Source organism: Somniosus microcephalus, chromosome 24 (assembly GCF_052327205.1).
Source record: "Somniosus microcephalus isolate GS21.2 chromosome 24, FLI_Smic_1.0, whole genome shotgun sequence".
Classification (NCBI taxonomy): Eukaryota; Metazoa; Chordata; class Chondrichthyes; order Squaliformes; family Somniosidae; genus Somniosus; species Somniosus microcephalus.
The window spans coordinates 6,516,492-6,539,465 of NC_141010.1; positions in this window are offsets into that span (position 1 = coordinate 6,516,492).

Here is a 22,974-nt window from a genome sequence, read left to right on the forward strand (position 1 = left end):
CTTCAGGAGAAAAAGGAAGAAATTGCAGAGGCCAACCCCCATATATATATTTCTACCCTCTCTACTTGTAAAACAATCATTCTTAAGCTTTAACAATCATTTTTGCTTGGTCCTTCCTGGGGACTTTTTCCCCCTTCAAAGGGAGCAGTATGGTAGCCTAGTTGGTGTGGTACTGGACTAGCAATCTGTAGAAGTTGTGAATTCAAAATCTACCAGGGTAAGTTGGGGCATTAAATTTATTCATCTATTGATTTTTTTTCCATGAAAGCTGCTGGATTGTCCTAAAAACCCAACTGGTTCACTAATATCATAAAATCCTAGCATCGTATTGCACAGAAGGAGGCCATTCAGCCCATCGTGCCTATGCCGGCACTTTGAAAGAGCTCTCCAATTAGTTCCACTCCCCTGCTCGTTCCCCATAGCCCTGCAATTTTTCCCCGTCAAGTATTTATCCAATTCCCTTTTGAAAGTTACTATTGAATCTGCTTCCACCGCCCTTTCAGGCAGCGCATTCCAGATCACAACAACTCGCTGCGTAAAAACAAATTCTCCCCATCTCCCCTCTGATTCTTTTGCCAATTGCCTTAAATCCGTGCCCTCTGGTTACCGATCCACCTGCCAGTGGAAACAGTTTCTCCTTATTTACTCTATCAAAACATCTCATAATTTTTGGAACACCGCTATTAAATCTCCCCTTAACATTCTCTGTTCTAAAGAGAACAATCCCAGTTTCTCGAGTCTCTCCATATAACGGAAGTCCCTCATCCCTGGTACTACTCTAGTAAATCTCCTCTGCACCCTCTCCAAGGCCTTGACATCCTTCCTAAAGTGTGGTGCCCAGAATTGGACACAATACTCCAGCTGGGGTTATAAGAACATAAGATATAGGAGCAGGAGTCGGCCATTCGGCCCCTCGAGCCTGCTCCGCCATTCGATAAGATAATGGCTGATCTGATCTTGGCTTCAACTCCACTTCCCTGCCCGCTCCCCATAACCCTTGACTTCCTTATTGTTCAAAAATCAGTCTATCTCCACCTTAAATATATTCAATGACCCAGCCTCCACAGCTCTCTGGGGCAGAGAATTCCAAAGATTCACAACCCTCTGAGAGAAGAAATTCCTCCTCATTTCCGTTTTAAATAGGCGACCCCTTATTCTGAAACTATGCCCCCTAGTTCTAGATTCCCCCACGAGGGGAAACATCCTCTCTGCATCTACCCTGTCAAGCCCCCTCAGAATCTTTTATGTTCTAATTAGATCACCTCTCATTCTTCTAAACTCCAATGAGTATAGATCCAACCTGCTCAACCTTTCTTCATAACAAGTGATTTATAAAGATTTAGCATAACTTCCTTGCTTTTGTACTCTGCGCCTTTATCCCTTCAGGGAAGGGAATTTGCCACCTCTACCCAGTCTGGCCTATAGGTGATGCATGGTCGATTCTTAATGCCCTCAGGGGAATAAATGCGGCCTTGCTAGCATCAACCATGTCTCAAGAACAAATATATCTGCCTTAAAAAAAAGGTTTTCCGCAGTTAAACCAAGAGTGTAGAGTTATTCTGCTTCAGACCCTATCGGAGGCGATCGTGTCACTGTGTCCTGTCTGTTGGAGTTCCTCAGCAGGCAGGTTCTCTCTCGACGCACAGGGATGACGATGACACTGTTCTGGAGCGCCTGTCATCCTGTCCACTGCCCCCCTCGAGAAAGCGCAGTCACTCACGAGATATCTCGTCTGTTGACTGTTCAGATGATCCTCCGTGTGTTGTGGAAGGGAGACGGAGTGCACTATCGAGTGCTCTGCCTGCCTGGCATCTCTCTCTTGTCACTTTGGCAAGCCTGTGGGAAGAAGCTAAGAATATGGAAAGGATTTTTCCACCTCCTATAAGCTTAAAGCATTAGAGATTCGATATCATGGTTTGTGGGAAATGTAAACACTGTTTTAAATCTCAAATATTTTCTTCCTTCAGTTTCAACAGAAGCTGTTATAATAAGATTTTTCATGGTGGAGTACATTTTAATTCTTACTGTGTCTCTCAGATTTAGAGTAAAATTGCAATAATTTTATCAAAATACCTGGTCTGATTGATTGTTGCTTAGTGGGCAATATTGTAACTTACATTACTCTAATTTTGTAGTAAAAATGAATTGAATTTGCACTGTGCATTATCAGTTACAAATGTACTAACACGTCATATGAAATTCCTCTGTCTGACGTTCTAATCAAGACATTAACCAATTTAAAATAAACACACTAATGCCTTCATTTAAAGGGCAGTCGAAGGAATTTCATACAAGTGCATTCCATTTATTACTAATATTAAAAAGCACAATTCCAACCCCTTGGAAAGTAATGACAGCTCAGCTGGTAAATGCATGGTGTGGTACAGAGCAGGGATAGTGCCAGGTTCAATTCCTGGCCTGTGCAGAGTTAGTGTGATCTCTGCTGGCCTGAATTTGGGGTGCTAAAATTGACCACAGTGGGTCTAAATATTGATGCGATATTGAATTTTCTGCCTGATCTAATGGGCGTAATTTTGACTCAGCGTGATAGTGTAAAATGGGCGATATTGATTCAGCCGCCTGTTACATGTCTCTCCACATTTTCACATCCATGATCTTGAATAGAAAATAAAATCAGGAGCGATGTATCGCCCATTTTACATTATCACACAAAGTTATGCCCAGTAGATCATGCAGAAAACCCAATATTGCATCAATGTTTAAACTCACGTGGATCAGAAATTACGAGGAGAGATTACACAAATTGGGAATAACAACAGAAAATGCTGGAAAAACTCAGCAGGCCAGGCAACATCCGTGGAGAGAAAATAGAGTCAACGTTTCAGCTCAACCCTTTGTCAAGACTAAAGAAGCACAGGAAATGAAATAGATTACACAAATTAGGGTTGTATTCCCTGGAATTTAGAAGGTTAAGGGGTGATCTGATCGAAGTTTTCAGGATATTAAGGGGAACGGATAGGGTAGATAGAGAGAAACTATTTCCGCTGGTTGGGGATTCTAGGACTAGGGGGGCATCGTCTAAAAATTTGAGCCACAAAGGGTGGTAGAAGTTTGGAACTCTCTTCCGCAAACAGAAATTGATGCTAGATCAATTGTTAATTTTAAATCTGGGATTGATAGATTTTTGTTAACCAAAGGTACTAAGGGCTATGGGCCAAAGGCAGGTATATGGAGTTAGGTCACAGATCAACCATGATCTCGTTGAATGGCGGAACAGGCTCGAGGGGCTGAATGGCCTCCTCCTGTTCCTATGTTCCTGCGTTCCTACGTTCCTATGTATAACAGGCGGCTGTATCAATATCGTCTGCTTTACACTATCATGCAAAGGCAGTATTACCCCCCACTAACTCTAGATGATATCAGTTCTCATGTTATGTCTGGTGTGTTCAGCCTAGCAGAGTAACTCAGAGAGTAGCTGGAAGTCCAGAGGTGGTGAGTTACTATGAGTTTTTGAGATGGTGTGGGTCAGAAAACAGATGTGCATTTTTTTGTGCAGTGGTGGAAACTTAGTACTGAAAAGGTTAAATGATTCGTACACAATTCTGTGATGGCCCTGTTGGTTAAATCCTCTTTCCAGCATGGAACTGAGTCATGTAGATAACCAAGGTCCCACATCTGATCCCCAGTCTATGTTGATTAATCTGATCTGCGAGGAAAAATCAGCTCCTGCTCCTGATCAATATTCAGTGGCTCCCACTAAAAGTGTGTTGGGTGAGGACAGAATGTGGCTCAGCTGTGATGCTGCACATGGTTGAATTTCTGCCAGGACTCGTTCCATCAGGCTCATACACAGAGAATGGCCACTTGGCCAAAGCACTAGAAAGTAACTGGTATCAGTGGAACTGAACCCCGAGCAGAGTCAGAGGCGGTTAGAAAATTGCAGGGGCAAAAATAAGGAAATAAACCTGCTCTGCTACATTTGTTCACTAAAATAAATATTCTGTCATAACTTTACAGAATGGAAAAGAAAGTTAAACTGCAAACTGCACTGTGTCAAAATCTTTAATAATAGCCAAGTGTCAAATTGGTAGCACGCTCGCCTCTGAGTGAGAAGGTTATGGATTCAACACCATTCCAAGATTGTGTATGCAATCTAGGCTGACACTCTCGTGCAGTTCCCTAGAAGTGGTAGGTTTTAGAAGTTGTCTCCTTTAAGATGAATGTTTAAACTCTTAAAATAGCCCCGGCCTGATTTCGGGAGCAGCAGATGCGTTTCCAAATCACTTCGCTGCCCACTCACTCGAAACCTGCCCGGAGGAGATAAAATCCAGGCCAATATCTTAAGGTGGTTTAGCTTCATCCAGAGGCAATAGCCTCGGCTCATTTACATTGCTGGCACTAGTGTTATACATAGCTTAGAAAACAAATACTTTTTCTTCACCCCTAAGGCAAAAAATATGGTTCTTTGGCACAGGTAGTTTTACACCTACGTCAGTCAGACAAGCAGACCATACATAAACAAATCTAATATGACAAATTCTTGTTTCGACTACAGAAAGAAGCAGAAAAGGAAGAGTGTTCTTTCAAACCACGTTAGTTTGCATACGCTTTGAAATTTAAATGCACTGAGTGCTTGGTGTGGATTTCTTGCTCTGGCTCCAGATTAGATAAAGAAAAAAAAGCATATGTCCTAGTATCACTTTTACACTGGTCTCTGATATACCAGTGAAATTATCTGGCTGGTACAAATGCAAAGGGGTTTTGCTTTCATGTTCACACAAGCCATATAATATATAGTGTAACTCAGACATGAGTTTAGGCAAGCAGTGTGAGGCTACATTACAGCAGTGACTACACTTCAGGAAGTATTTCATTGGCTGTAAAACACGCTGGGATGTCCCAAGGCCATGAAAAGCACTATAGAAATGAACATTCTTTCTTTTTCTTCTTTCCTTTCTTTCTTTCCTTTCCTTCTTTCTTTCTTTCCTTTCTTTCTTTCTTTTTCTTTTCCTTCATTCTTTCTTGAGTTTGGGTGAGGACATGATAGGAGTTGGCGGTGATACCTTCTATTGTCAAATAGCCTGCTGGCACTCATTGCCTAGTCTCCCACATGAAGAACAGCCACTTGGGTAAGCTTCTGAAGGGTGCATGATGCCTGTAGAACCATAATCCAGCACCTTAGGAGAGGAGGGAACAAAGCTGGCAAATAAAAAAGTTTCAATGGAAAAAAAAAGACACCGACATCCAGATGCTAGTTTTCAGACTATACAGCATGGAGATTAGAGCCGAGATGCAATGGCCTGATTCTAATGCCTGCCATTTATCTCCCTAAAGGAAAATGCTGGCATATGCTGTCAGACTTGCAATCTGATCCCTGTCCAATGCATGCACTAGTTCAAAGAAAATGTGAACTATAAACAGTGCTGGGTTGATTAGTGTAAATTCCATTCAATATAATCTGAATTTCAAACAATTGGTTGTGTAAAAGGGAGTAATAGATAATTGTTTATGACACATACAAGCCTGACATCAACTAACATATTGGGACTTATCATAACTCCAGCTAATCACAGGCTAAAAGAAAGAACTTGCATCTATATAGCACTTTATCAGTCTCAACGTGCTTCACAAGCAATTAATTCCTTTTGAAGTGCAGTCATTCTTGCTGTGTGCGCAAACACAATAGCCAATTTGCACACAGCAAGGCCCCAGAAAGCACACTGACACGAATGACCAGTAAATATGTTTCTGGTGTTAGTTGAGGGAGGAATGTTGGCCGGAACATTGGGAGAACTGTCAGGATCTGTGGTGAGAACAAGTAAGTTAACATTTCATGTGTAGAACCTTCATCGGAGCTCAGAGGCTAATTAAATTTTGAGAAGAGTGAAGCCATTGTTTTTGGTCCCCGCCACAAACTCCGTTCCCTAGCCACCGACTCCATCCCTCTCCCTGGCAACTGTCTGAGGCTAAACCAGACTCTTCGCAACCTTGGTGTCATATTTGACTCTGAGCTGAGCTTCCGGCCACATATCCTCTCCATCACCAAGATTACCTACTTCCACCTCTGTAACATTGCCCATCTCCACCCTTGCCTCAGCTCATCTGCTGCTGAAAAGCTCATCCATGCCTTTGTTACCTCTAAACTTGATTATTCCAATTCTCTCCTGGTCGGCCTCTCACCTTGTATCCTCTGTAAACTTGAGCTCATCCAAAACTCTGCTGCCATATGTTAACCCACGCCAAGCCCCATGCACCCATTCCCCCTGTGCTCGCTGAGCTACATTTGCTCCTGGTCCAACAATGTCTCAATTTAAAAATTCTCATCCTTGTTTTCAAATCTATCCATAGCCTTGCCCCGCCGAGATCTCTGCTCTCCTCCAATTCTGGTCTCTTATGCATCCCCAATTTTCATCGCTCCACCTTTGGCAGCTGTGCCTTCAGCTGCCTACACCCTATGCTCTGCAATTCCCTCCCTAAACCTCTCTACCTCACTCTCCTTTAAGCCGCTCCTTAAAACCTATCTCTTTGAGCAAGCTTTTGGTCACCTGTCCTGATATTTCCTTAAGTGGCTCAGTGTCAAATTTTGTTTGATAATCGTTCCTGTGAAGCGCCTTGGGACATTTTACTATGTTAAAGGCACTGTTGTCATTGTTATTGTCTACACCGGAATTATTAACTTACCTGTTCTCCCCATAGATGCTGCCTGACCTTCTGAGTGTTTGAAGCATTTTTTATTTGGCTTCAAGTTTACAGCAGTTTCTGCAGTTTTTATTTGCCTTTTGTATGCTTTTCCTTGAATGGAGTCATGAGTAATTTTATGTCCATCTGAACTATCGGACATAGGCCTTGATATCCTGTCAGCCACAACACACCTAAGAATATTAACCTGGAAATTACATCTGATATTTGTCTATTATTTTCTTGGAGCCATTAGCTTAGTTAATAGTGTTAACATAGCTGCAATGAAAGGCTGTATGAACACGATAAGTGTTTGTATCAAATATTGCACACAAGACGATGAGAACAAACTACTTTTTGAAGCAGATCGGCATAATTGTAATGTGTCATAAAACTTCATAAAGGAAAACTGCTACAAAAACTCTTCCTGACTTCTGTCAGCTGTGGCTCAGAGTGTAGCACCCTCGCCTCTGAGTCAGAAGATTCTGCATTTAAATCCCACGCCAGAGACTTGAGCACAAAAATCCAGGCTGACAATCCCAGTGCAGTACTGAGGGTGTGCTGCACTGTCGGAGGGTCAGTACTGAGGGAGCGCTGCACTGTCGGAGGGACAGTACTGAGGGAGTGCTGCACTGTCGGAGGGGCAGTACTGAGGGAGCGCCGCACTGTCGGAGGGGCAGTACTGAGGGAGCGCCGCACTGTCAGAGGGGCAGTACTGAGGGAGTGCTGCACTGTCGGAGGTGCAGTACTGAGGGAGTGCTGCACTGTCGGAGGGGCAGTACTGAGGGAGTGCTGCACTGTCAGAGGGGCAGTACTGAGGGTGTGCTGCACTGTCGGAGGGGCAGTACTGAGGGAGCGCTGCACTGTCGGAGGGGCAGTACTGAGGGAGTGCTGCACTGTCGGAGGGGCAGTACTGAGGGAGCGCCGCACTGTTGGAGGGGCAGTACTGAGGGAGCGCCGCACTGTCAGAGGGGCAGTACTGAGGGAGTGCTGCACTGTCGGAGGTGCAGTACTGAGGGAGTGCTGCACTGTCGGAGGGGCAGTACTGAGGGAGTGCTGCACTGTCGGAGGGGCAGTACTGAGGGAGTGCTGCACTGTCGAAGGGGCAGTACTGAGGGAATGCTGCACTGTCAGAGGGGCAGTACTGAGGGAGTGCTGCACTGTTGGAGGTGCCGTTTTTCGGATGAACCGATGAGTGGTGTACATGGACTTCCAAAAGGCGTTCGATAAAGTGCCACATAATAGGTTTACCAGCAAAGCTGAAGCCAATGGAATAAAAGGGACAGTGGCAGCATGGATATGAAATTAGCTAAGTGACAGGAAACAGAGAGTAGAGGTGAATGGTTGTTTTTCGGACTGGAGGAAGGTATACAGTGGTGTTCCCCGGGTTCGGTACTAGCACCAGTGCTTTTCTATATATATAGTAATGACTTGGACTTGGGTGTACAGGGCACAATTTCAAAATTTGCAGATGACACAAAACTTGGAAGTATAGTGAACAGTGAGGAGGATAGTAATAGACTTCAAGAGCACATAGACAGGCTGGTGAAATGGGCAGGCATGTGGCAAATGAAATTTAATGCAGAAAAGTGCGAAGTGATACATTTTGGGAGGAAGAATGAGGAGAGGCAATATAAATTAAAGGGTACAATCCTAAAGAGGGTGCATGAACAGAGAGACCTGGGGTATATGTGCACAAATCGTTGAAGGTGGCAGGGCAGGTTGAGAAAGCGGTTAAAAAAGCATACAGGATTCTGGGCTTCATAAATAGAGGCATAGAATACAAAAGCAAGGAAGTTATGATGAATCTTTATAAAACACTGGTTCAGCCTCAACTGGAGTATTGTGTCCAATTCTGGGCACCGCACTTTAGGAAGGATGTGAAGGCCTTAGAAAGGGTGCAGAAAAGATTTACGAGAATGATTCCAGGGATGAACGACTTCAGTTACGTGGATAGACTAGAGAAGCTGGTTGTTCTCCTTAGAGCAGAGAATGTTGAGAGGAGTTTTGATAGAGGTGTTCAAAATCATGAGGGGTATAGAGAGGGTAGATAGAGAGAAACTGTTCCCATTGGCGGAAGGGTGGAGAACCAGAGGACACAGATTTAAGGTGATTGGCAGAAAAACCAAAGGCGACATGAGGAAAAACTTAGTTACGCAGCGAATGTTTAGGATCTGGAATGCACTGCCTGAAAGGGTGGTGGAGACAGACTCAATTGTGGCTTTCAAAAGGGAATTGGATAAGTACCTGAAAGAAAAAAATTTGCAGGGCTACGGGAAAGGGCGGGGCAGTGGGACTATCTGAAGTGCTCTTGCAGAGAGCCAGCATGGGCTTGATGGGCTGAATGGCCTCCTTCTGTGCTGTAACCATTCTATGATTCTATGAGATGTTAAACCAAGGCCCCGTCTGCTCTCTCAGGTGGATGTAAAAGATCCCATGGCACTATTTCAAAGAAGAGCAGGAGTGTTATCCCCGGTGTCCTGGCCAATATTTATCCCTCAATCAACATCACTAAAACAGATTATCTGGTGATTATCACATTGCTGTTTGTGGGAGCTTGCTGTGCACAATATTGCTGCTGCATTTCCTACATTACAACAGTGACTACAATTCAAAAGTACTTCATTGGCTGTAAAGTACTTTGGGATGTCCAGTGGTCGTGAAAGGCGCTGGAAAAATGCAAGTCTTTCTTTCTTTCTGATCCCAGGAGGTGAGTTAAAACTGTTAGAATATCAGTACACAATGTAAACTATTATAATGGGATAAAGATATATATACAGAGCTCTCAAATCCTCGGATTGCAGCCTCTTGTGAATCTCCTCCCCACCGCAACACCCCCCCCCCCACCACCACACCACCCACCCCCCACCCCCACCCACCCAATCATTTCACTCCATTAGCAGCCATGCCTTCAGTTTCCTGGGCACAGTTCTCTGGAATTTCCTCTCCTGTACCTTTCCATTTCTTCCTTCTCCTCCTTTAGGCCCCTCCTTAAAGCCTACCTAATCTTTCCATCTTTGGCTTGGTGCTAAATTTTCCTTACACCTCTCTGAAGCATATTGGTGCACAAAAAATAATTCTGGAACTGGGCTATCATCCTTCTCACACAGACACCAATGGAAACCTGGGAGCAAGTTCCAAGAGGAGTTTGTATATACAGAGCACTGAATTACATAGAATTTACAGCACACAAATAGGCCATTTGGCCCAACTGGTCTGTACCGGTGTTTATGCTCCACATGAGCCTCCTCTCACCCTATCTCATCTCGCCCTATCAGCACAACCTTCTAATACTCAGCATTGAGTGACAAAATGGCATCTAATTGAGGGTTTCAGGTGGTTTATATATAGAATAACAGGAGTAACAGGCTGGAATCTAATATATAGGTATGGATTATAAATATATATATTTAGATATATTGATATATAGGATAATGGATTCACCTGAACTTTAGGATTAAGTTGCTGTCATGAACTCATGGCTGGCATTTGGTATTTTCTGTAATATATACTGCTTATGTTATTAAAGTTGTTAACTTCCTATCATTATACAGAAAGTCCTGATACCGCAGTGCAATTACATTGACAGGGTATTAGATCACTATGTTAGTGATAAGATTCATGCGATTACATGTGTGTTCATAATGAGTGTCACATTTAGATGATTAAATTATAGTTTCTTTAAATCTTTGTAAGTGTTATGCCCAGAGCTGTCACTGTTATTACCGGTTTAAAAGTCATGCCGCTGATTTATATCGTTCATTGTGGTTTTTATACTGCAGGTAGCAGTTTGATGCCAGTATTTGCTTTTGCAATATTGACCAATGGCATCCTTGCTTACTACAGCCAGCTCTGCACTACTCTGCAGTCAGGCAAAGCAGAACTCCTTGCACATAAGTTTAAACAAGCACAGAGCTCCAATCAGTGCAAATGGAATGCTGTCAAATGTACAATGTTCGTCCAGTAAAAAAAGGAAAGGAAGGAACCTCCATTTCCAAAACACCTTTCGCCATCTCAGGACGTCCCAAAGCACTTTACAGCCCATGAAGTACTTTTGAAATGTAGTCACTGTTTTAATGTAGGAAAGGCGCCAGCCAGTTTTGCGCACAGCAAGCTCCCACAAACAGCAATGTGATAATGACCAGATCATCTGTTTTAGTGATGTCGGTTGAGGGATAACTTGGGAGAACTCTCCTGCTCTTCTTTGAAATAGTGCCATGGCTCAGTGGGTAGCAATCCCATCTCTGAGTGAAAAGGCTGTGGGTTCATGGTCCCACTCCTGAGACTTGAGCCCTATAACCTAGGCTGATTATTCAGTGCAGCACTGATGGAGCACTGCCCTGTCAAAGGTGCTGTCTATTGGATGAGACGTTAAACCAAGGCCCCATCTGCCCTCTCAGGTGGACATAAAAGACCTCAGGGCACTACTTGAAGAAGGACAGGGAGTTTCCCCCCCACTGTTCTGGCTAATATTTATCCCTCAACCGACAAGTAATACAAATGATCTAGTCATTTATCTCATTGCTGTTTGTGGGAGCTTGCTGTGCGCAAATTTTCTGCCACATTTCCTACATTTCAAAAGTAGTTAATTGGCTGTAAAATGCTTTTGATGCCCTGAGGTCGTGAAAGGTGCTATATAAATGCAAGTTCGTTCTTTTTAGTACTGGAGGGACCACAGGTTTAGACACCAGTGGCACGAAATCGTGCTGTGCAATATAAGTGTAAAGGCATGTTAATGTCTTCATATGTAATTCCCCTGTCTGCTATTGTAACAAAGACATTAATCCATCTAAAATAAAAGAGTTAAAGCCTCTGTTAGCATCGCAGAGAAGCAGAATTTCAGTCTGGTCATTTGTACAGTGTAATTTCACACCCTTTATTTCAGTGCTTGGTTGAGAAGCCAAAGGTGAGAATGCAGGATCTATGGCAGGGGCGTCCAACCTGTAACCCGAGAGCCACATGTGGTTCCTGAGCCCTGGCAATCCAGTTCCTGAAGCCCACAAGGCCTGAATCCTATTCACAATTTATTCCTTATTGGCTGGCGTGTCTTGTTTTAATTTTGTGGACCTGGAGGTTTAGAAAAGGCTGTTCATAAAGCCAGTCTCATTGAGAAATAAAGACAGGGTTTGATAGGGTAGATGCAGAGAAGATGTTTCCACTTGTGAGTGAGTCCAAAACTAGGGGCCATAAATATAAGATAATCACTAATAAATCCAATAAAGAATTCAGGAGAAACTTCTTTACCCAGAGAGTGGTGAGAATGTGGAACTCGCTACCACAGGGAGTGGTTGAGGGAAATAGCAGAGATACATTTAAGGGGAAGCTAGGTAAGTACATGAGGGAGAAAGGAATAGAAGGATATGCTGATGGGGTGAGATGAAGTAGGGTGGGAGGAGAATGGTGTGGAGCATAAACACCGGCACCAACCAGTGGGGACGAATGGCCTGTTTCTGTGCTGTAAACTCTATGTAATCCTGTGTAAATCACAACACATCTGTCAGTATCAGCAACTTGAGATATATACAAGTTAATCAGAGCATGGGTTCAAATCAGAGCATGGGTTCAAATCAGAGAATGGGTTCAAATCAGAGAATGGGTTCAAATCAGAGCGTGGGTTCAAATCAGAGAATGGGTTCAAATCAGAGCGTGGGTTCAAATCAGAGCATGGGTTCAAATCAGAGCATGGGTTCAAATCAGAGAATGGGTTCAAATCAGAGCGTGGGTTCAAGTCAGAGAATGGGTTCAAATCAGAGCATGGGTTCAAATCAGAGCATGGGTTCAAATCAGAGCATGGGCTCAAATCAGAGCATGGGTTCAAATCAGAGAATGGGTTCAAATCAGAGCGTGGGTTCAAATCAGAGCATGTGTTCAAATCAGAGCATGTGTTCAAATCAGAGAATGGGTTCAAATCAGAGCATGGGTTCAAATCAGAGAATGGGCTCAAATCAGAGAATGGGTTCAAATCAGAGAATGGGTTCAAATCAGAGCGTGGGTTCAAATCAGAGAATGGGTTCAAAGCAGAGCGTGGGTTCAAATCAGAGCGTGGGTTCAAATCAGAGCATGGGTTCAAATCAGAGCGTGGGTTCAAATCAGAGAATGGGTTCAAATCAGAGCATGGGCTCAAATCAGAGCATGGGCTCAAATCAGAGCATGGGTTCAAATCAGAGCGTGGGTTCAAATCAGAGTGTGGGTTCAAATCAGAGCGTGGGTTCAAATCAGAGCGTGGGCTCAAATCAGAGCATGGGTCCAAATCAGAGCATGGGTTCAAATCAGAGCATGGGTTCAAATCAGAGCATGGGTTCAAATCAGAGCATGGGTTCAAATCAGAGCATGGGTCCAAATCAGAGCGTGGGTTCAAATCAGAGCATTGGTTCAAATCAGAGCATTGGCTCAAATCAGAGCGTGGGTTCAAATCAGAGCGTGGGTTCAAATCAGAGCATGGGTTCAAATCAGAGCATGGGTTCAAATCAGAGCGTGGGTTCAAATCAGAGCATGGGTTCAAATCAGAGAATGGGTTCAAATCAGAGCATGGGTTCAAATCCCACCATGGCAGCTTGAGAATTTGAATTCAGTCTTTCAAGAAGCCGTTCAAGAAGGCGGCCCATGACAACCTTCTCAAAGAGCAATAAATGCCGGCCTGGCCTGCGACGCCCCCATCTCGAGAATTAATGACAAAAACTTAACATGTAGCCTTGGAGGCTTCATAGTCTGTATCTGTATGGCCCACCGATACAAAGGCGTGGACATCCTTGCTCAATTAGACTGATGTCTCAAACACAGAATCTCCCCATAACTTTGTGGATTTTTAGCCATGGCAGTGATTCAACCAGCGCAGGTCATTGCCTCATACCAAAGTAATCAGTGGCAGATTAAACCCCACAATATGGGTTTCACATTCTTTATTCGGTAATTAACCTCTTCGGTGACATCATTAGTGCAGTATTACCAGAAATCATTTGCTGTATATTACTGGGAAATTCTAAGCACTCTATATATTATAACGGATTACATGATATTGTCATAAATATCTGTCCCATTACTTAAGAAAGGTCGCGACATTAATTTCTCAGAAACCTAAATGCTAATCAAGAATTAGATTACATCGAGCAAATATACTTTTGGCTCGTTATCAAGAATCATCGATTGTCGAACAAAAGGCTTTATTTTTTTGGTGTTGGTTCTGGATTTCTGCCTTGCTGATAAAACCCAATAAAGCGAGTTGACTTAATCGCGGTTGGTTTTCAAGTCTCCTCTTTTACAAGTGCCTGATGTGGTTTTAATAGTGTGTGCAGACGCCCAGGGTGCACAGCCAACAAATATGCTGCGAATCACATCTGTTTTTCTTCAAACAGGTTTTACTGAGTCCAAGCATTTACACAGTGATAACCTTTCAACCCAACCCCTCCGAAAAGGGTTTGATTGTATTTTCACTCCGATAAAAAGAAGCAATAGGCAGAGAATAGATTTGGAACCACACGGAAACCCGTCACAAACACAGAACACCCTCAGATACTTCGATTTTTTAAAGTCCCATTATAATTTTCCTGATTATTATATTTTTGAGGATGTGCGTGATTTGAAACACGATACAGACAGGGGTTAATGCCATGCAGAAACTGTTTATTTTATTCAATGTTTAAGGTTTATATTTCACATCACCCGTTGAAAGTTTTCCAAGGCAATCAAGGCGGAAGTCTGAAGCGAGCGCGTCAGTTTGTCATAAGCTTTATTCTTCCATATACACCTACATTAAACATTTATATATCAGCTCTTGACACTGGCTTTTTCCGGCATTAGCTGTGATTCATTTTCTGCATTCCTGCTGTCTCCGTTTATATTCATTGCGTCTCGTGTTTCGCACCTGTAAGGACACCATCAGCGACTCATGGAAGCGCTGCCTCTTGTGATTGTGTGGATCTCTGGGTCCAGCCCTCTGCCAAGCGTTTAACAACTTGGAGCCGGTCCTGAGGTTTGAGGAAATCAAAGTGCATTTTTTCGTGCTGTGACACCCGGTGTTTACCATTAAAAGGATTCCATTTATTCCCATGTTTTTCGCACGATTTTTTAGTTTGTTTTATAAAATATTAGATTTCTTCAATGCAAAGTATTTCTTGCTCTACTTGGCTCAATCATCATCTTATAATAGATATGTTTTTTTCTTGCTTGTAGTTGGCCAATGCTGTACAGTGCTCAGGTAAACAATGTTCAGTTCAACAAATAGCAGTGAAGTAGAGAGAAAACTAAATATAGGACAACTCTAAAACCGTTCCAAAATGTTAATAACTGAACTTTGTACAGCAGAGAAACATGAACGGTTCTTTTGGCAACCATTTGCGCAGAGAATATAGTGTCGATAGACAGATAGATGATAGCAAATGTGATATGGGCAGATAGCTATTTATGTTCATTTAAGCATTAGATAGCATAAAAAGATACAGAAATAATATATACATTATGTATATATGGGTGCATCTATGGATAAAATAAATTATATCCATAATATTGTAGTCTGTAGTTACAGTTATCTGTAGATTATATATAAATTGTTGCCTACATATTTCTGTCTGTGCTTATGCAGACCTATATATTTATATCTATCTCTAACCATGTCAATGTTCCGTTATAATATTCAATAGTGACGATTTGGTGAGTGGTTACATAAGAAAAGTGAAATTGAAATTGACTAAAAGGATGACATCAAATGGAATTGTCACTGGCTGCCTCTTTAAAGGGGAAAGTCAGAGTGAGTCCACTTTAAGACTAACAAACGAAAAATTAGTTCCTAACTGGTGCTCCGGGATATTGTATATAAATCGCTGCTGAATATTTTTTTAAGGTTACCACTATTGGCATGATTTTTGGAAAGTCTGAGGATTTTCAAACAATTCAATGATAAACGCGGTCACCGGCTCCAATAACAGCAGCAGTGAAGTAACCTAGCTGGACCTGTAATAAATGGTAAAATAGTAAAGGTTTAATTTCTGACTGGATCCGCTGGATCTTGCGGGGGAGCTCGTTAACGACACTTACTCTACATGGGATGCATTATTTACCGAATATACACACATTCCCGTTCCATTTGGGGTGAAAGGTTGCTATCGTATTGAAAAAAGTCGAGACTATTGAAAGTGTGAAGGAATATAACAGAAATCAGCGTTCAAGTGCAGAGTTAAAGCCAAACTCGCTCCCTAGCACCGTCCCGAACTCTGGACTCAAAACATAACACATGGAATCAGAGTCACTTCTAACTTTTCCTACCGAAATGATTCGCCTTTTTAAGGCTGGCTAATTTGATATTTTTGGACTATTGTTTAAATCTTTGGCTGACAGTTTCAGTAGAATGAGGGCTATGGTGTATACAGCAAGACTTTATTCGGGATCAGAAATTAATTCTACCTTTAAACCAAAGTGAAAGTGTTAGCTGGTGAGAACTGATAGCAACACTTCAGACATTGGGTCCTGTGCGTTCCTCTGGAAGCTAATGCCCTGATTGTATAAATTGCAATGGGTTCTCAGGTTAGAATTGAAAACGAATACAAGTTTTAAGGTCGTCAGTAGGGATATTTGTGCCTGGTGTCAAACCTGAGGGAACGCTCTCCGCTTTGAGCTCCCCAATGTAACACCACAATTATATTAAATGCATGTATGTTTAAAAGGCATGCGCCTCACAGATGATTCACATAATGGAAATGGCACGCCCATTCCCCCATATTTCATGACTGTAATTGTTAGTTCCTGCCAGAATCCATAATTATGATTACAGAAACGAAACTCAAAGATTCCCAAAATATTAAGCAAAAATGCATGTTAAAAATGTTCTACTGGGGTTATTATTGCCCGCTTTCTCTTAGTTCGATCACAAAAGTTGAGAATGAACTAACAATTTTGAAATTAAACCCACCAATTTTTCCACCCATTTCAATGTTCTTGTGTTCGTTTTATGATGATCTAGCAACATTTATTCACCTTCTGGTCAGTGCAGAGAGGGTTCATTCCCATTCCCAAATACATGCATAACGCAACGATTTGACTTTTAATATCTTACCTTGAAAAAGCTCTTTGATGATGGAAACCGCTGCGAGGTTTGTGCGATTTTACAATATTTCAAACTTTAACTCTGGGCAAGGCCACCTGCAACTCCAGTATTTAATTGATTATAGTTCTTCGGAGAGAGGGGCCCGTTCACTGCCCATTTCACCGTGAATGGCTTTCGATTTATATGCAGATATAGATTATTAATTTTTACATATTTATAATTCCTCGTTGCCTGCAATTCATAATCTGCAGTTCTTTCCCCTGTTGTATTCCTGGGATTGGGGTTAGTCTGTAATAGATTAAAGGGAGTCGGGTTCATGTTTTAAAAGTGGAATGACCCGCTAATATTTCGGGGCGTTGGTTTTATCACTGCGTTTCAGTTTAAGAGTTTTGAAAATGTACCGATCGGTTTTTTAATCTAGTGAAAGGAAACAATTACATTAAAATGAATTCACTAAAAATTGATCCCGAAATTGTTTTGTTTAACAGCCTATTTTTGGTACAGGAGTTGGTGCGAGAGATCAGGACTCTAACTTTAATATCGAATGCAAGTCTTTCTTTGCTGAGTTAAGCCAGTTTAACGCGGTGTGATTAAAGGGGATAAGGACTGCCAATTATTATTTTTATAAATGTATCACCTGCTCTAGAAACCAATAACAGAACACAACAACGCGAGTTATATATCTGCTCATTTTGAGTGTGTATTTTTAAGATTAACCAAATGCTCCTCGTTCTCAGTTTTATTTCACGATGGGACATAAAATTCAGGATATCTTAATGGAATCCAAGACTTGCAACAAATCTGCGGAATATTTGAATTAAGTTATAATTGTGGGCGATAGGATTTCGAGGTATATTTACGGGATTTGGGCGAACATTCATGGGATGTAGTTGGTGGGATATATTTATGGAATGCGGGGTTCTGATTGTGTTGGGGATTGTGGACATTGGGATATTCTGTCGATTAAGATGCCGTAGGTGACCCCAACCCTGGCCACTCCGACCTCGGATTACCCGTTTCTGCTACCCAAGGTCCCATCACACCAGGAGGACCACCTGGAAAACAGGGGCGCGGGCCGCCGCCTTCTCTTATTTATAGTTATGATGAATGTTAGGCACTGTAATCTAGATCAAGTCAGCGTTTTAACCCGAGAGGTTTTGAATTCTGATGTGCCCTGTCAATTATTTAAGTGTGTTTATTCAAGGTATACCTGAGAACTCATTTTTAATGTGGAAAGAAGTCATCCTCGGTTCCGAGGGACTGCCTAAGAAGAAGACACTGTCGGAATTAAAACACACAGTTAGAATCGTCTGTCTAATTATTTAAACAATCCTTCACTCTCCGTTTTACACATACTGTACTAATCTAGAGAGGTTATGTAGAATTAGCTTCACATATAAAGAGATAGAAAGGAGATGTCTACCTATTTATCCAATTCACTTTATTTACACGTGCATATTTCGGTAAATCAAGAATTTTTGATCGAGAGTAATCTATGTATGTGTCTCTTCATTTGCCAATCAACACTTAAATAAAGTTTCTTGGAGGTGAGTTTTGGAAGAGATAACAAGGTACAATGTACTGATGTGTCGCATTTCTTTTCCAGCCCAATGTTGACAGGCTGCTTTGGTCGGGAGTGTAGTGAGTCCTCCTCCTGGAGGCGTGCGTTTGTTTATGCAAGTGTGTATGCAAATAACGGCGGTGGGAGCGACCCGACTCTCTGAAGTGAGAGATGATGATAACTCGGTTACCCTCCTCAGACAGGGAGCTGACACGCCGCATCCTCAACACAAGTTCCTGACAACGGGTGCAAGGGCTGCAGACACATCAAGGGATTTGGTTTTCGTATCTGCAATGTAGACAGAGGCTGGAATTAAAATGAAGTAATAACTGTTCACAAAGGGATTGTGATTTAAAAAACATGAACTCTCCACCCAAGAATAGAAGCAAATCCATGAATGGATATGTTCCACACTGCATTGCAAAGGGTGTTATCGGAAATGTCTCAATTCATATAATATATATATATATACCTAGTCGTATACTATGTATGTATGCATATATATAAATATGCATATGTATATATACTATTTTTTATTATATATCTATATACGAAGAGAGGTGGGAGGAGGGTCGTTTGGAGCATAAACACCGGCATAGACCAGTGGGGCCGAGTGGCCTGTTTTACATATTAGTATTTACTGCACAGAAACAGGCCATTCGGACCAACAGGTCTGTGCCGGTGTTTATGCCCCACTCGAGCCTCCTCCCACCCTACTTCATCCAACCCCATCACCATATCCTTCTATTCCTTTCTCCCTCATGTGTTTATCCAGCTTCCTCTTAAATGTATCTACACTATTCGCCTCAACTACTCCCTGTGGTAGCGAGTGCCACATTCCAACCACTCTGTGGGTAAAGAAGTTTCTCCTGAATTCCCTATTGGATTTATTAATGACTGTCTTATATTTATGGCCCCCAGTTCTGGTCTCCCCCACAAGTGGAAACACGTTGTGTTGTAACGTTCTATGTAATATATATACTAAACCTATCTCTGATAATATATTAGATAGATAGATAGATAGATAGTAGATAGATAGATAATAGATAGATAGATAGATAGATAGATAGATAGATAGATAGATAGATAGATAGATAGATAGATAGATAGATAGATAGATAGATAGATAAAAATACACATTATTCTCAGTAAAATATTTCTAAACTTGACCCATATTTTTTAGAACAAAATTGTGTCAGGAAATGTATTTTACCAGTTGACGGCCAAATAATATAAATATTTCAAGAATATGCTCCCCAACAAAATATATGCTCAATAAATGTGTTTTAAAATAATCGTCTGTAATCTCCATGATCGCAGTTTTATAATGTCTTCTCCCACGGTGCATTGGCTCCACAAACTGAGCTAAAAAAAAGGTTTCATGATATTTTTCAAAGAAAATAATCAACTTCCTACAAATTTATTGCTATATAAGTTTTCTGTATGCGGGGGTTTGGTATCATAATGGAGACATGAGGCTAAGGTTTAGTTTAGATGATGCCGCATTGAATGAACGGAAACTTTTAACTTTGTTTTAACCTGAATTTTGTTTCTGTGTCTTGACTGTTGATGGAGGCGGGAGGCGTGAAGTCGCCTCTGTTGTCAGATATTTCCGGGAACTTAAGAGAAAAATCTTCCAAGCCACATTTTAGTCTTTTCTCATTTAAATAAAATGGAATTAAATTATTTCTGACCGGAATTTGCGACGAGATGAACCTTTTCGTCAATCTTTTAAATGAGCTGTACTGGTGCTTCTCGTTCCTTAGAAGAAAATAGTCATCATTTGTGATAAATAATGCTTAAATTTCAGATGCTGTATTTTCTGCAGTAATTTCCTTTTCCCTCCTGTTTTTCATAATATAATGAATAAGAATTTATGGCTGTAATAATACATTGCTGGAGCAGTTCATCGCTGCTGTGTTATTACCGTAACGTCTTGTTTCTTTGATAGATGAGAGCTAAGCTATTGTGACCCCGGTACAAAAAATAAGCCAAATGAGAACATTCATTAATGCAATAAAGATTCATCTGAGGCAGACTTTGCTGCGAATATTTTAGCGCTGTAGTGTTGAGTTAAATCAAATATTGATGGATTTTGATATAATATAGTGGATAATGTTTAAATAATTAAACTGATTGCACCACACATAAACCAAATAATTTTTTTGAAATATGGAAAAGAAAGCATTTGGAAATTTCAAAAATTACCTTCCAATCCCCCCTCTTATTTAAAAAAAAGTGTTTCCCATTGCAGCTCCATGATCAGTCCACTTCACATCAGATAAAGTATCAGTTTGTATAAATGATCTGATTTTAAAAAGGTCACTTATTATTAGGATTCTAATATCCCCATTTCCATATCCTGGGGTTGCGACAGGCGTGGCTAACGCAATCCATAAACCACCATTAACTATTCATTTATTCAGTGTAGATGCGACCTTTGACCTTCCCAAATCTAAATGAGTTGCTATTTGCTCTCTATCTTGACACTTCCAAACCTTGCTAAATCATTTTGAGTTTGGTTTGAAATAGAGGAGTTTTTTTTAAAAACCGCATTGCCCCTTGGACTGACTGGAGGGAGAGGAGAGAGAAGGTTCCTACTAGTCCAAAGTTGACCCTAAGCGAGGAGCTACCAACGCTTAATCAAGAGTGACCCAGACTGCTGAATTAATTTCGGCGTGAACTCTCCGTGAACCAAAGACTGGAGAGAAGGAGAGCTGACTTCTTGTGGCTGGCCCTGGGCAAACCTTTCAGCCTGAGTAAATATTGAACGAGTCCATCTGATGGCCGGAATGAAATGGCCCTGTCAGGCAAAAGTAAACTTAAAGGGGGTAAAACCACAAGGAGCTGAAAATTGTACGGCCACCTCCTCATTGTTTTCCATTCAGGTCAAACTCTCCTTCACCTGCCTGCTAAGTAAAGATACACGGAGGTGATCGGTAATTAAATTGAAAAGAGTAGTGCTGTCATATGACCCTCCCCCCTCCCCATTCTCTCAGTAACATTTTAAAATATTGTCTTTAACTGAAAACACAGGAAACAGCTGATGGGTAGAACTAACATGCATACATACACATTTAAAAGTTTCATTTCTGTAGTTTTTGAAGGGGCTGAAAGTTAGATAAGTCACCGCTCGGATCTGCCCTTCTAAATAAATAATCTGGATTGAAAGCTGACAATTATTTTAATGATCCAAGACACACATAAGATGCAACATGGAATCCTGATGAATGTGTAACTATCCTGCCAAAGTAATACTGTTGTGTTCAGTTTAGAATTTTCCTTGATTCTAGATTTCTTCTCTTCAATGGGACTGAATGAAAAAGTTATCCCGTTTGATTGTTTACCTTGATCACCTATGCATTATTCCCCGCACCCTAATCATATCCACGTGGGTTATTTGAAATGGGGGTAAGATAGAAATAGTACTGATTGAGATTGTAAATTGCACTTTAGGCAATTCTAAAATCACGTTCCATACGCCTATGGAGTAATCAGTTCTCCTTCAATTGCCTGGTCCGCTATCGATCGCTATAATTCCTTGGTGTAATTCCCCCTCTCTGGTGCTGTGCAGGCTGTAGTAACCAGGACTGTACGGGACTCTCCCGACCAATATTTGATGTAGCATTTTCAGGGAAATATTTTTTACGATAATAGACTAAATTGATAGATACATATTATTGAAGGTGCTAAAGGACCCTCGATGCTTAAAGGGTGAAATAGAAATGTCAGGGGGTTAATATCAATGAGGAGGAGCTGAAATGCTGAAAGTTATTTAAACTCTTGCATATTGTTGTTTAGTGGGTTTTTTTTAAAGCTGGTTACAAGCTCCACGTTTGTTTTTTGTTAAACTAAAAACGCGTGAAGTTGCAGCCAATGCAACTCCGAACTGGTACAGAGAGAAACACACAAATAACAAAGGTCTGTTGATAGTTCAAAGGGAACCGTCATAAATTTTATGAGCGCGGTTTGCTTTACATCAAAAGGCATCGCATGGGGAGGGTAAAAGCTCCCACAAAACAAGTGCAATTAGCACAAAGTCGTCAGGAGCAGATGGCTGTAGTCTCTGTTCGCTCAGGATAGGAGTCAGTCCCTTTGAAATTACTTTTTTTTTTAAAAAACCTTCCCTACAGCCATCAAGAACAAGAGATTTCCTAACCTTCGCCTTTTATTTATCTCCAGCTTTCCCAGGATGTTTTGGGGTGAATACCAGAGCCATTTATTTCTTTATTTATTTATATATTTATAGGGAGGGGTGGGGGAGGGGCAAGACCAGGGCTCTTACAACTTTTGCTAAAGTCACTCACTCCCAATACTTTTTGTTTCATTCAATGAATTTCAAAGGCACGTTTGTAAACGTGTGGCATGAGAAGTATATCATTCACACCAGTGCTTGCAGTCAGAGGGAGGGTTAGAGCTGTGTGTGCTTGCTTGCAAAGGAAAATAAAATGTTGATCTAAGAGGCCATGTACATAAAAACGGGCAAACAGTATTACGTGGCAACATTGTACAGTCGGCGAAATGCTTAGATGTTTACATTACAGTAACCATGCACAAAAAACTCGCACCATGGAGAAACCCAGCAGTTTGCAACTATTTCCGGTAACAACTCCCCGATTTCAGTGGAAAGCTGTACTTGTCTTTTGTTATGCTCCGCACCACAAGCGAGATCAGAAAGGATTCCCTGGTTACATCATTGTTCTCCGGCACATATATTCGATTGAAATGCATTGTCCAT